A 16,529-nucleotide genomic window follows, 5' to 3' on the forward strand; every position below is an offset into this window, starting at 1 on the left:
TTTGATCTTATAATTATATATAGTAGGCCCTTAATAAATGCTTGTTGATTGATGTTTGGAATGAATCTATAGGAGCCACAGAGGTTGGGAGAGGATTCAGGAGATTGTACTATTAATACAGCATCTATATGGTCTCCCAACCCAGAAATTCGGGGTTAAAGATGCAAGAGATCAATTCCCCAGGGTGTTCAGATTCTCCATGCCTATCTAGGCTATCTGTCTACAGAAGGTGGTCCTCACCAGATAATGTGGCCAGTGAAAAAGTCCATTCAGAGCCAGTGCCAGCTCTCCTCTCCCTCCCTGACCTGTTTCCCTCTTGAGCTGCCACAATTTAGAGGGTTCAGAGAGCCCTGCTGCGTTAGCTCTTTCATTCCAGGACCTTGTGTTTCTCTGACACTTCCCCAGCAAGAGCTCAAACCCTAAACTAAGTAATAAAGATGCTTCCTGACCTCACTTTAGTCTGATTTCCCAGTCACTGAGACAGGCATGAGCTTGATCTGACCCTGATTGGGCTCCTCTTCCAATGTTTGAGCCTTCAGGTCTCCTTCCCAGCTCAGAGGCTCCAAGACTATGAAACCTTAAGCACTGGCTGTTTCAGCCCCCACCCCCTTCCCCCCAAACAACTAGAGCAGGTTACAATTAGGATGTCCCAAAGTAAAGCTATAACAAACAATTCCCCCAACTCCACCCCCTCAACAGACCCCCACAAATTCTGCTATCATACAATGAATTAATGAGAAACAGCTGACAGACACTCCCCAAGACTCATTTGCAGAAGTGAGGAGTGGGGGTTGGTGTATGGGTGTAGAACATTATATACCATATAAGATTGTTCCAGTTTTGCTGATTGTTTTCTCATCTTCCTTTTCTTCTTTTTTTTCCTGTTAAAAAAATTCTTCAGCAACAAGAAATTGGAAACTGAGTGTATGCCCATTAGTTGGAAAGTGATTAAATAAGTTATGGTATATGAATGTTGTGGAATATTATTGTTGTATAAAAAACAATCAACAGGATGATTTCAAAGAGGCCTGGAGAGCCTTATGTGAACTGATGCTGACTTAAATGAGCAGAACCAGGAGACCATTGTACCTGGCAATAGCAAGATTATACAATGATCAATTCTGATGGATGTGGCTCTCTTCAGCAATGAGATGATTGAGTCCAGTTACATGATCCTGTGATGAAGAGAGCCATCTACACCCTGGGAGAAGACTGTGGGAACTGAATGTGGATCACAGCATAGCATTTTCACTCTTTTTGCTGTTATTCACTTGCATTTTATTTTTTCTTATTTTTTTTTCCTTTTTGATTTGATTTTTCTTGTGTAGCAAGATAATTGTATAAATATGCATGCATATTTAACATTTTTTTTACATTTCAACATATATTGGAATACTTGCAATCTAGAGGAGGGGGTGGGGGAAGAGGGCGAATTGAAACACAAAGTTTTGCAAGGGTTAATGTTGAAAATTTATTCATGCATATGTTTTAAAAATAAAAAGCTTTTAAAAAAACTCCTTCAGCAAAAAGGATGATACCCCAAAGGGAGAAGAGGGGAAAAACAGAGGGACATCTAGATGATATGAAACAAAACATAATAATAATAATCCATTTAAAAATAGATTTCTTTAATAAATTATTAGTCAAAAAGAATTGGAGGTTGAGGAGATAATCTGCCCATCAATTGGGAATGGCTGAACAAACTGTGGTATATGCATGTAATGGAATACTATTGTTCTATAAGAAATGACTAGTAAGCAAATTTCAGAAAAACCTGGAAGGACTTACATGAACTGATACACAACCAGGAGAACATTGTTCACAGTAACAGAAACACTATGCAATGATCAACTTTGATAGATTTAGTTTTTCTCCATTAATTAAGACAATTCCAAAAGACTCATGAAAGAAAATGCTATCCACATCCAGAGAAAGAACTATGGAATCTGAATGCAGACCAAAGCCTACTATTTTCACATTTTCATTGTTTTGTTTTTTCTTTCTAGTGGTTTTCTCTTTTTGTTCTGATTCTTCTTTTACAATATGATTAATGTGGAAATATGTTTAATATGATTGTAATGTATAACCTATATCAAACTGCTTGCTGTCTTTGGGGGAAAGGGAGGGGGAAATTTGGAGCTCAAAATCTTACAAAATGAATGCTTAAAGGCATATTTTATGTAATTGAGGAGGAATGTAATATTATTAAGTGTGTGTGGGGGGAAATTATCAGCCCAGATAGTCAAACAGTGTTCAAATGATAATTTTAATTATAGCTCTTCAGTAAGATTCTCAAAGTTATATAGAGAAATCATTCAAGGTACAGTTAGAAGCTATCTCTCCTAAATTTATCCATTCAGCAGAATTCTTTAATTTTTTTTAATGTAACAATTTTTAACACTGATTTTTAAAAGTTTTGAATTACAGATTTTCTCCTCCCCCCACCCCTTGACAGAAAACTAGCAGTACCATAGTAATTATATATGTGAAGTCATGCAAAACATTTCCATATTAGTCATGTTTTGAACACATACCTACAAACCCCAACAAAACACAAAAAAATGAAATAAGGAATGTAAATCCAGTAATATTCTTAAGGACTGTTTATTTATATTCTAGAAGACAGAATACCTCAAGAATACTATGCCCTCAGAATAAGGAGATAATAATGCCAAACATTATTCAACCCATTTTAGAGGGAGTAACTCAAGGTCACAGAGGCTCAGTATCCATAAAGGGATGTCTTGGCTCTCTGTCCAAGGTTCTTAAACATTACTCTGTGTAGTCTCCACACAATCCACAGAGATATGAGAATGTTGTAAGACATCCCATCTTTTAGCAGTGCTTGTCAAAAGTTGTTATCTTTTAATAGGACAATGTGTGAACACCCTGCTGATTATTGGAAAGTTTCCCCTGAATTAATTCAACATAGCATTAATCTGTTTGCCAAACCTTCACAAATGTTTTAAATAGCCAATTGATATTGAAATAACACCCTAATATAGCGAAATTAAATACACATTTAATTCATGCAAGTCTGGCAGATGGTTCTCCTTAAATTGCTGTTTGTTTTAGAAAGATGCTTACTTTCAAAGAAGGCATAAGGTGTCAGGACCATTAGAAGATAGAATATAGACTCTTAGACCTAGAAGTCATCTTCTAACATAGCACCTTGAATGCTCCTTCCAAATACATGATGTTAGAGTCATAAGGGATATTAGATCATAAAATACAGGACTTCAGAGTTAAAAGGTACCTAAGAAAATGGAATGCCAGAGCTAGAAGTGACCAGAGAGCCAATCACCTTATGTTACAGACGGAAAAACTAATTCCTGGAACAGTAAAGTGAATTGCTCAGTCACCTAACTAATAGGCAGAAGCAGTACTCAAGTCTTCTGACTTCAAGTCCAGGGCTCCTTCCACTATTCCATGGCAGGCAGAATACCAAACTGTTTTTTTCCTGAGTGAGAGAGAGCCATTCTGAAGTTTGGGAGTAATCCGTGGAATCAGTGTTGTCCCAATAAGTTGGCAGCATAGATGAATACCTACCTAACTTACTTTGGGGGTAGCATCAAAAGTCTTTTTCTACAAATAGTTCCCCTATTGTGTCATTGTACCTGAAATTTCATCACCAAAGATCACTATCAGGGGCTAGCACAATGGAGGGGAAAGAGTTCCAAGATGGGGGAGCCAGGAGAACTGAATCCTAATGTTGAATATTCTACTAATTCTCTCTGATGCATTAGGCAAGTCATGTCCCCTCTGTAAGGCACCATTTCTTCTTCTATAAAACAGGAAGGGTGGGGACAGCTAGGTGGCACAGTGAATAGAGCACCAGTCCTGAAATCAGGAGGATCCGAGTTTAAATCTGGTCTCAGACACTTAACACTTCCTAGCTGTGTGACCCTGGGTAAGTCATCTAACCCTGATTGCTTCAGCAAAAAAATAAAAAAAAAAACAAGAAGGGTGGACTAGATAAGATTCTTTGCAGCTTGGAATTCTAGAAGCTTATGACACTATTATGTCCCACATCAAGAAATAAATCTGAAGTAGGGGGAAAAGTAGATTGAATCAAAGATCTACCATTTAGGCAATTCTACCTATTAGGTGATGGCATTTGATAGAAGAGATCTGAAACACAAGACAGAAAAATGGGCAGTTGTGCCTTCTAGAAAGAAATTTATTGTAGGATCCTAGGGAACTATGCCAACTCATTCCCTTAGCAAATATTTAAGGTCTGTTGCATAACCTTTAATATTGGTTTTCTTTCTATTTAACTAGAAATTTATTTTGATCCATCTTGGCCAAAGTTTGATGGGGTTTTTTTTTTTGTTTGTTTTATCTAAAATAGAAAGGTTGCTAGTACTTTCTAAAGGTTTCTTATTGAGATTTTGTGCCAAAGTGAAATACCTAGAAATGGTGACCTGAGCCTCTTATATATCAAAGACTTATCTGACACAAAGGTCATATGTCTGAGGGAGAGATCCAGGAAGTAAAAGGAACAATGGAATATAGAACATTATAGTGTAAGGACTGAGTGGGTCCTTAAGATGTAAAAGGTTTGAGAACATACAATTTGTAATGGTAGGAGACCTTAGAACAAAGAACTTCAGAGTTGGTAAATCTCTTAGAACATAAAATACAGAATTTCAGAACTGGAAGGGAAAGTAGAATATAGAATTCAGAGCTATAAGGAATTTAGAAATGTAGAGGAACGTGATAGTGCAATAAGGAATTTGAATTTACATTCAAATCCTGTGGAAAAAATAATATTTGCCCTCTCTATCTCATAAATTGCTATGAGGAAAGAGCTTGGTAAATCCTGGAATACTATGCTTATATCATTTCTGGTCAGAGCATAAAATATAGAGTGTTAGAGTTTAAAAGTATTTTAGAACACATAGAAAAGTTGAGTGGTCCCTATAAACACAAAGCATCAAATGTCAAAGTTGAAACTTTAGAGATGATCCTCTCTAGCCTTCAGATGTTACAGATAGACCACCAGAGACCCATGGAGAGGAAGGGCAGGTGTTGGAAGCAAATACTTGGATCTAAATCTTTTAACTCCCAGCCCAGAACTTTTTTTTACTTTCCCTCCCACAACTTCCTAGATGGTCTCTCTGCATGCAGTCTCCTCTGTGCACAGCTGCTGGGGTAATTGTTTCTAAATACCATTTTTATCTTGTCATTCCCTCCCTCACTCCTCCAACAAAATATATATGTTTTTAAAAAGAATCCCTATCACCCATCCAATCACCCAGGGAGATCTCCTTAAGCGCCCCCTGCATACATGATTCTGATTCCTACTTTTGTGCCATTGGTTAGGCAGCCTGATCATCTGCTCAAATCTATATGAAAGTATGTCCTCCAATCCCTTCCATCCCTCCATTTACCATATTTATCCATATTTAAATACCTCCCTTCCTCTAGGAAGCCTATTATGATTATATTTCTAGTCTATGCCATCTTCTATTTCTCTGTCTCTCGTCTCTATATTTCTTGTCTCTTTGCCTCTCTGGTTGTCTGTCTCTGTCTGTCTGAATCTCTGCCTCTGTCTCTTTTTCTCTATTTTTCTCTCTATTTCTCTCTCTTCCTCTCTCTCCTTTTCTCCCTCTCCCTTTCTGTTACTGTCTCTAATTTTTCACTGTCTCTGTTTCTGCCTCTCTCTGTCTCTGTCTTTGACTATATCTGTCTCTGTCTCAGTCTCTCTCTCCCTTCCCTCTCAACAATGCTAGAAGAAGCTAGGACAGGGAGAACTTTTTATGGGGGTTGGTTAGGAAGGGCTTCAGGGAAGAAGATGCATGCCTATGATAACTCCGAGGGAGGGATGGGATTTAAATAGATTGTTCTGTTTTGAGGCTCCAGTGTCATGGAGAGAAAACTAAATTAGGAACTCTTGGACCTAGGTTCAAGTCTTGATTCTGTTACTACTACTACTACTACTATTAGCTGTGTAACCATCAGCAAGTGGTCTCAGAATCTAAATGTGGTCTCAAAGTGTTATTCTGAGGATCAAATAAGGTAATTTACATGGAGTTTTGTAAAACATACAGTATTAACATAATTATTGGATATCAATAGCCTGATTATTGGTTATTATTGATAGCAGTTATTCCTGAGATAACTCTGTGCATGGTTAGACAACTGAATAACCAGAGCTAAGATCAGAATTTATAATAAACAAGAAGAAAAAAACAGAAATGAGAAAATGATATGGAATACAATTAAAGGATTTAACTCTGAATTATTTAAACAAGATACTGAAAATCAGAAATGCTAAATGGACAAAAGAAATGAAATTGACATTGACTATAATAATTTTTTCCACAAGTCAAACTAATGTAAATGCATTTCTATAATGAGACAAAAAAGAGCCCAGAAAGAACCTTCATCAGCAAACATTAGACTTTACTAACAAATGGAGAGAGGCAACTGCTAAAGGCAACATAGAACTGGAATATAAACTAATCTGTAAAATCTTATGAAGAAGGATGATTGATGATTATCAGAAGTATTGTCTCATAAAGCAGAGAGATGCAGTGCAGTGTAAAACAAATCTGATGAAAGCTCGGCAAAATATTCAATGAAGGAAAGTCATTCCAAGAGCATTAAATCATAAAAATAGGGGGGGGAAAGTCTACAAAGAGAAGAAAAATGGAAACGACTTGCAAAAATTATTACAGCAAACTTTTTTTTCCATGAAGGATAGTACAGTCATAACACTTAGACCCTAACTTCAAAGTATTTGAGATGCTTAAAGAGGAAACAAAAATAGCGCTAAATGGAACAAAGATGGAAAAGCTGCCAGACTGGATCAAATATATAGAAAGGAGATTCATGTTGGAGATGATACAGTTGCAGGGACATTGAAGGACCAATTTAAAAGATATCTAAAGGAGGGAAAATGTGAAGAACACAGACAAAATCTCAATCTTCACCAATATCAAAAAATGTCAGAAAAAATATCAGCAGCTACTTGCTTCCATGCTTTCTTCACCTACACATAAAATTCTTTATGAGGAACATATATGATTTGAGAGTTATCTCAATGAGAGGTTAGTAAAGAAGAAACAGGCTTTCAAAAATTATGCTCAATAACAGATACTTTCATTATCTTACAATTGATTGAAAGATAGAGAATATAAGATTTCTAAGCATAAGTTGAAAGAAGAGATATGAGAGGATAAGGATACCCTCCATCCCATTTCTTCATGAAAATGGGAGCTACACAGGTATTTTACATTCCACATGCTTTCAGACTTTCTCTTCCTCCCCACTGTTTTTTTTTGTCTTAAAAACATACTATTTGTAGGGGCAGTTAGATAGTGAAGTGGATAGAGCATCAGTCCTGGAGTCAGGAGGAGCTGAGTTCAAATTTGACTTCAGCCATTTAACCTCAAATGCCTTACAGCAACAACAACAACAACAAAAGGCTATATAAAAATACGATTTGTTACATAGGATAGTTCTCTGGGAGGAGGAGGAGGAAGAATGTAAAGGAAAAACTATTATTACAGTAAAAAAAGGCATTGATAAAAGCTTACTTAAATTTATTTAATTTTAAAAAGAGAATACAAAATCCCATTTTGTTTATTATTTGTTGATTATTTTTTTTAAAGCATTGATCTCAATAGAACAAAATGCCACTTTGCAGGTTCTTTTGCAGCATAGTGTCTCCCATAACAAGATCATCTAAGATTCCTTGGAAAATACAGCAAGAAAAATAGTTATCTTCAATAATCCTTTAATAATAAACATCGGATTAAACAAAGCAGAAAGATGTTTAGCCCTCCAAAAGTATCCAACATTGCAATGGAGAGACTCATCAAAAAAATTCAGGTAAAGAAGGGATTAGCAGTAGATGGTAAGATCCTCCAGATAAAGCTTTTTGGAGGTGATACCATGTGGGTTGCAGTTAAGTCCAAAAAATTACAATATTCCTGAAAGAGATCAGTAGTCACTCAAATGATCCCTCTGTCCATCCACATAAAAAAGACAAATTGTACGAAAAATTATCATTACCCAGATTTCAACATGCACTTAAATGTTCAACTTATAGGGCTTGTATAACAGTATATCTTTCTGGGATACACAATGAGCTAGGCCCAAAGTTGAAAAAGAGGAAGAGATGGAAGCTGGATTAAGCAAAATACTTTTCCTGACCCCAACCTTTCTTTAAGAGCAAAGATTCATTTTTGCAATACAGACATTTTACCATTGTTACCAGATACACCTTTGCTTCTTAAAAACTAAAGATGAATATCATACAGACCATAATGGAGAGGTGCAATGTAGATAGTAGCAGGCTACAACATAAAACCAACAAGTAACTCTAAAGAGCAAAAATAAAGGATGATACGTTAAAGAATTCCATGACATGAACAGAACATGCGTTAGTCATTGGAGAGTGAGAGAAGCATATAGCAGGTGCTATGCTATAGCAGGCTAGAGTGTTTCTCTGATACATTTGGAATATCAAGAGAAAGAGAAAAAGGCCTTTGGGTGGACCCTCTGGATCAAACTTTTGAGAGAAGTTAAATAAGAATTGTACAAGAAGAGCAAGCATGCGTGGATTTTATTTTATTTCTCTAATTTATTGACAAGAACTGAATCATTGAGATCAGAGATCCATTTGAGTATTAGTGGTAGGAATGCCTTCTCCTCTTTCCCTGTCCCCCACCACATTTGCTTTTAAAATGTAGAAAGTGTATCCTTCCTTGATAATTGCAGTGACATGGGTTCACTATCTTTAGACAGTCTTCTCTACTCTGATATTGCTCTAATTAGGAAGTCCTTTAAATTAGGACAAAATATGTCTGAAAGTTCAACCCTCACCCTTCCAACGCTATTTTCTCCCCACCCTCTACAGCCCAGTCAAGCAAGTCATGTTAATGTTTCTTACACACACCTTCTACTTCCCAGCCTTTCACAGGCTGATCTCTATGACTCTCATCACTTCAGCCTCTTGAGATCACTATCTTCCTTCAAGACTCAGTTCAAGCATTCTCTTTTATATGTGAAATCTGTTCTTTTTTCTACTCATTCCACTCATCACTTCCAACTCTTAATGCCCTCCTTCCACCAATTGTATTATATTTATTCTCTCTGGAATATAAACTCCTTGATGGCAGACATATCAAGGGGTTTTTGCCCCTGTACCTCTAGAAGCTTGCTCAATTTTTTGACACATACATAGTGGATACTTAATAAATGTTTATTGATTGATGGATCAATTAATTAACTATAAATTCTAAATCTGCCTTTTGGGAAGAATAAATATCTTGTAGGGAATGTGAATATATGAATGTATATAGTGGAAGGCAGGTGACAATCAAATGGTTTCTGTGTAATACCTCACCCATCAGTCATCCCAAAACAATACGCATGTCACTAACTGAGAATCCAAACATCACCTCAACTATTGATGTCCAAGTATATCCTTGCCCTAAGCTGAAGTTATCCAAAAATAGGGTATTGCTTTATAATTTCTTTCTCTCCTTCACATAAAACAAGTCCCTTATAATGTAGATGCATTCGGGCTTTCCACCCCTTTAGGTATTCACCTTACCTTACATTCCAAATTGGTTATGCAATAATCCAGTCTTAGGTGAACCAATATTTTAGGGGACAGAAATTCTACTGTCTTCTTGATTTGGGTCCTAACATCCTCAATGGACTAAACATGGATTCTGATTATTATTATCACTAATTATCACAAGATAAACAGGAGTTTACATTTATATACTGTTTTATAGTAACAAATCACTTACCCATTATCTCACTGATGCCCTTATAAGGGCAATATTAGGAAAACACTAAGGTTCATACAAGGCTTGCTCAAGGTCATGGAGCTAATCAGTGACTGATAGATCTCAAACTCATGACAGGATTCCTAATTCCCAGCCCAGGTTAGAAATTGTTCAGAAACAACAAAGCCTTTTGCCTTCTCTTAAAAAAAATCATTCAGAAATATCCTTTCCATGCAAAATGACATCCTGTCCCCCAGTTGAATCTGGAGCCATCTCTGGTATAATAATTAACATATGGGTTAAAGGCTCACATAAGATGCCCATTAGCGGAGTACAGACAGACTTTTCTCTGATGAGAAATGAGGGAAGCCAAAAGTTCCATTAACCTAAAAGCTTATTGACATTTATCTACTCAAAAATAAAAGTTTTAAGGTAAACTGCAAAGTATGAAGAAGGCAGAATTTTGATGTGGAACGTGTTCAGTCTAAGGGACTACTTTTACTTTTTTCTCTTTGATTTCTTAATGATTCTGAAGGGATCTTCCTATTCTGATTAGCATGTAGTCCCACATCACTACTCAGCTGGAAAGAACTCTGGAACAAAGGACAGAGAATGCCTGAGCTATAAAGAACCTTAGAACACAGTCCATGTATGTGAGTTTTGGAAGGGACTAAGGCCAACACCTTCATTCAAATTCTCATTATGGCTTTATCAATACTGTCTGTGAGCAAATCACTTCTGTTTGCTGAGCCTCAGTTTCCTCATCCATAAAAAGGAAGTTCTGACTATGCCATAGGATTTCTTTGAAGATCGCATGAAGATTAAACAGCATTACAGTATTCCTTCTCTTCCAGATTCCCAGCAAAGGGGCCTATGAAGCAAAAATTCTTGGATGAACACATGATAATAATCTTGTTCTTATCCAGTGATAAGTTTGGAGAACATTTCTTCCACTTCATTTTATATATAGAGAAGCTGAAGTGCACAGAGAAGAGGCTGGCCCAAAGTAACGTGGCAGAGCCATATTGAAATTGCAAGATTCCTGATTTGGCCTTGAGTTTGAGAGAGCAAACACTAGAAAAATGTGATTTTCTCATGCCATTGTAGAAGGCATATATAAATTGCCACAGCAAAAAAGTCAATAGTCACTGGGGTGCAGCAGAAAAAATCAATGGATTTAGAACTGGAAGACCTGGTTCAAATCCTTCCTCTGATACTGATTACTTTTTATCACTGTAGATTAGTCATTTAACCTCTCTGGGTTTCAGTTTCCTCATTTATAAAAATGAGGGTTTGACTTGTCATTGTTCTAGTTTTTCCCAATTTTTCTATCCCCATTTTGAGTTTTCTTGGCAAAGATACCAGAGTGGTATCCTTTCTTCTCCAGCTCATTTTACAGATAAAGAAACTAAGGCAAACAGGGTTAAATGATTTGCCCAGGGTCATAGAGCCAGAAAGTATTTGAAGCCATATTTAATCTCCCTCCTCCAGCCTGAGCACTCTACCCAATATGTCACCTAGCTGGATTAAATTACCTCTAAGGCATCTTTTCAACTCTAACTCTGGGATTCTATGAAATGCTTTTGTAGCACATTGAAGTATATGATTTCCTTACAACTAGTGAAGGAGGGAGTAGGAGTATTATTATTTTCACTTTATCAAAGAGTACATTGAGGCCCTGAGAGGCTAAGATTGATTTATCATAGGATCAAGAATTTAAAGATCATTCAGTTTAATCCCTTCATTTCATACATGAGAAAACTGAGGCTCAGAGAGATTAAATGACTTGGACCACAAACCAGGTCCTTGAAATCCAAATTCAGTGTTCTTTTCTACTCTAGCAGCTACATAAAAGCTCCCCACTCTTCCTCAAGGGATAATATTATCAATTTCACATTTCTGTAGTCACCAAGTCTTAATTATAATTAACGTCATTTCTTTTCTTCTCTTCAGTCAGTGGAACTAATATTTTCCTCTGAATTAGAAATGCTAAATTGCTAATTGTCTCCCTAGAGTTTCACTTCTTCCAAAGATAACTTCAGTGATTTCATTCTTGTTGAGGAGAATTAAAATGTCATTCTTTATGCTGGAGGTGCATGATACTCCCTAAGGTCATGGCTACTCAAGGGTGACACACACATAATCAGCATAGGCAATCCAATTTTACTTGAGTACAGGGTTGGAACTATCTGATCAATATCATATTTTGTGACAAAAACCAATGAAAATTGTTCAAAACTGTTGGTCACTTGACTGACTGCCACCTTCATGTGAAGCTTGTCTATACATGCCTGTGAGTATGTGATAGTAGTTGGGAGTGGGCGGAAGGCAGTCTTGTTGGACCTTTTAACTTGGGAAAAGATCATACATAACTTACTATTATAAGTGTTGTAAAGACATTTGTGGGTCTTTCGGAGGCAATTTAAAATAGTAATTATAGTAATTTAACAAGGTTATCATTCCTGTTTTAAGCTCTGTTTTTAAAATGACCCAGAGAAACACATAATGTACTTATTCTGATATTAGTTGTATGATCTAGGAGTAGTCTTCTCTCTTCTCTGAGCTGCTAAGCTTCTTTATTTTTTAATCTATAAAAAATGGGGATAATAATGCCTGTGATAGCTCTCTCACAGAGGTATTGTAAACCTTAAAGCTTTAAAGAAATGTGAATATGACTCATCATCATCATCATTCCATCATAATAATTATTCCATAATAATAGAGTTTTGTTAAAGAGTTATGCAAATATCGCACTTGGTTCTCTCTTTTTAACTATTTTCTTTTTAAAATTAAATTTATTTTTTTTCAATTAAAATTTTATTTGCTCACTCTACTTGTTTCCAACCCCCACCCCTGAAAAAAAAGAGACAGTAAAACAATGGAAACATTTTCTCATGATACATTTATAGCGAGAGTGGTTAAAGGTGTTGCAGATGATAATAAATTAAATACATTTGCAGATGTTCTAACAACCCTACTTAAAGAGTAGAACTTTGTATCAACCTGGATTGGATAAGAGCTCTACTGCAATGATTCTCAAAGTGTGGTCCAAGGGCCCTAGAGATACTTTCAGGGGCTTATGAAATTGAAACTTTTTATATAAGAAGTTTAATTTCTAATGCAATAAATAAATTATATTGATAGTTACAACCTACATAAACAAAATCTCTTGGGGGGTGTCCTCATAATTTTTAAGAGTATAAAGGAGCATTAAATTTAAGAACTGCTGTCCTAGTAGAATTCTACAGGACTCTGTCCTTGGTCCTGTCCTTTCTGTCATTTCCCCCATGACTTAAATAGATACAAGAGATATTCAGATGAAATAAGATAGTTTCTGCAATCAAACAACACACAATCTAGTGGAGTAGGGATGAAAGAATAATACTTCAGATTTATGTGATACTTTAAACATTTTACAAAGTGATTTTCTGAAAACTATAAGAATAATGAAAGTATCATCTTCATTTGATAAAAGAGAAAACTGGGATTCAGAAAAGCTAAAATATCTATACAATATTGCACAAATAGTAGATGTTCTAAGACTGACTCCAGATGTCCCGAGTTTGATGACATTACATGTATGCCCATATACAACTCTGGTAGACTATGTGTACAGGAGACTTCATGCTAGTAATATTAGGGAAAACATCATAGAGGAAGTGGTTGCTGGACTCCAAAGGATGAGTGCGAATGCAAAAGGTAGATCAGGAAGAAAATGGGATGAGCAAAGGAATTATTGGATGTAAAAAATACTTTGTATACTTAAAAACTGTTTCATAAATGTCAGGTGGAATTTATTCATGAAGCTGAGTAATTATTGGAAAGAGTATTGGATCTACAAGAAGAGAATCCGAAACTTAAGTTCTGACCCTGACATTAACCCTGTGATCTTTTGTAAAAAGATCTTTAAATGAGAATAATTAATTTCATTAGATGGAGTTGTATTGCACTAAATAGGGTATTGAAACATTGTCTGGAAAGAAAATAGATAAAAAGATCATTTTATAACATTGCCAAATCTATATAGATGATTCTCAAATATATTATAATCAGATGTCATTTTTATCCTGAGCACCAATTCTATATTTCCAACTATCAGCTGGGTATCTCTACTAGGAGATCTCATGGGCACCTCAAGTACAACTCTCTCCTAAGCTAGATGCAGCCTTTTCCCTGAAACTCACCTCTCTTTTTAACTTTCCTGCTTCTGTTGAGGGCACCACTATTTTCCCAGTCATCTAGATTTGCATAATCAAAGCCATCCTCAACTCTTCACACACCCTTACTCCCATTCTCCCACATGTCCCTTTCTATCCATTCATATGACAACCACTGTAAGTCAGGCACTCACTACTTCTCTCCTGGGCTATTGCAATATCCTCTTAATTGATTTCTCTGAATCTTCCAGAATCCCACTCTAGTCCATTCTACACAAAGCTGCTATACTGGCATTCCTAATGCATTGATCCAACCATGGCACTCATCTGCTCAAAAGATTTTATTGGTTCTCTCATCTTCATTTCAAAATATAAGTATTTCTGACATACAAAGCCCTTCAGATTCTGATTCCAATCTATCTTTTTAGCATGATTTCACATCCCTCTTTCTTATATATGATACATTCAAGAACAAACTGGCCTATTTGTTTTTCTTTACATACAACATTCCATACTATCTTTGCACAAGTTATCACTCATGCTTAGAATGATGTCCCTTCTCACTTCTTCCTCTTGGAATTAAGGCTTAAATCAAGAGCCACTTCCTATATTGCTTTTCCTACTTCCCACAAATTGCTTTATATCTGCTTAATACAAATATTTTCTGTTTGCTTATCTATGTATATGTTGATTTCAACTCCATTTCCTACCCCCAATAGAATATAAGCTCTTAGACTTCAGGGATTATTTAATTTTTGTCTCATTTCTGGCATCTAGCGCAATGACTTGCATGTAGTAGGTGCTTAATAAATGTTTGTTATTGAATCAAAATTAATTAAATCAAATTGAGTTTCCTCATTGAGATTTCCCCATACAAATGAAATTATAGGTCTAGTCCCCCTCATTGTACCCCCTGAATTGATTTAAAACACTATGTAAATGGGAGTTGTTATTATAATTCATTAGCCTTACTCAAGCCTTGACCAGGAAATTACAGAGGAGACTAATGGGGCATTACATGATTTTAGAATCAGAAGATTCAAGTTTGAATGAGAAGCAGTGTGGCTCAGTAGATAGAATGCTGGTTTTCAGATAGTGCTTTTAACACTCACTAGCTATGAAACCATGATCATTTAACTTGTCTGAGTCTCAGTATAATCAGGAATTTGAACCAAATGGTCTCTAAGGTCCCTTCCATGTCTAGAGCTGTGATCCTATGGTCCTGACTCTGACTTATTTTGTGATGTTAGTCAAATCACTCCATCCCCCCTGGGCCTCATCTGTGAAAAGAAGAGGTTGTTACAAGTTGACCTTTCGGGTCCTTTCTGGATCAAGATTTATTGATTTCTATGGTTTTGATTCTATGATTTCTATGGGAGTTTTGCTAGGCATTTGCTGAATGATGAACATGAACCTGAATCCACTTCCTTCTCATACACATACTTTTTTTTCAGAGTGGATCCTGTAATTCAGATTTCTGCATTAGGATGAAGTATGTACCAAATGGAACCATTATTTTAGCATATACAACCAGAACTAATCCCAAATATCCAACTCTTTACTATTTCACCTATCACCTATGATGACACATACCCCCAAAATTATATGAAAAATATCCTTAAAGATATTTTAAGGAAAAGAGGTAAGTTGGTCTTGTCCAAAAAGCATGATGGCAGATGGAATACTCAATAGCTGTCCTAGCATTTGCAAAGTACTGAAAAATCCAGAGGAAGGCTCCAAGGCATTAGTTTGATATTCTATGGAGGATTTATGGGAAGACAAATACAAGAACTATACAGGATGACAAGGCAAGGAGGTATTGTGGTCTGTACAGATATAGAAAATATCCACATTGAGGAAACCATGGATTCTATATATCAGAGGCAGGACTCACAGATTCCTTGTTCCAAGGTCAGATGACTAGCCATAATACCATACTTCCTTTCTGTTATCAGGTATAATGAATGGTTTCTTCTCCTAGGTCTTTTTTTTGATGCTTCATCTTGGAATGGAGGTGACCTTGATATCTTGAAAGATATACCAATAGAACATATTCTCTGGGAAGGATGGGGGGTCCTATTGGGCTGCATGGACTTTCAATATATAACAAGTTATCAATTGTATTCATCTAAATACTATTTTTAATTACAGTAGGAAAGACTCCTTACCAGAAAAGGAAATGGAGTAGTGGGTTGGCAACAAGGGGTTAATATTTTTGGCCCTAGACACTGATGAAGATACTCTGCTCAGCCTTAGACAGGTTGGAGTATAAGTTGATTTGAAGAGCACCTCCATGGTGAAGAAAAAAAAAAAAAAAGAAAGAAAAAAAAAAAAAAGGTTCTTTTGAAGTATTGATGTGTAATTATTATTATTATCCCAGCAGGAAAAGCCCTTTGAAACCCAAACCCTATTCCAAAGAAGGGTTTGAAGAAGGCAGTTCCTTGTATCCTGGTATTTTTAAGCTAGTTTTACAGGAAACTTCTGTTCCCAGCTTAGATCAGCTTCAGGAAGGGGGCAGCAGCATGGGGACCGACCAGAGTGGTGTGGGGGATGAAAATCTTCCCAATTGCCTTTAAGTCAGTACTCCCAGTACGGCTGCTTAATATTTGGAGTAAATTTTTAT

At 36.2% G+C, this 16,529-nt stretch overlaps 1 protein-coding gene across 8 annotated transcripts in view; it reads right to left on the minus strand.

The window, feature by feature from the left end:
- ABLIM3 (actin binding LIM protein family member 3) overlaps positions 1-16,529 on the minus strand; it is a 168,775-nt gene that overhangs the window by 131,808 nt on the left and 20,438 nt on the right. The gene's annotated exons all lie outside the window — the stretch shown is intronic.

Source organism: Sminthopsis crassicaudata, chromosome 2 (genome assembly GCF_048593235.1).
Source record: "Sminthopsis crassicaudata isolate SCR6 chromosome 2, ASM4859323v1, whole genome shotgun sequence".
Taxonomy (NCBI): domain Eukaryota; kingdom Metazoa; phylum Chordata; class Mammalia; order Dasyuromorphia; family Dasyuridae; genus Sminthopsis; species Sminthopsis crassicaudata.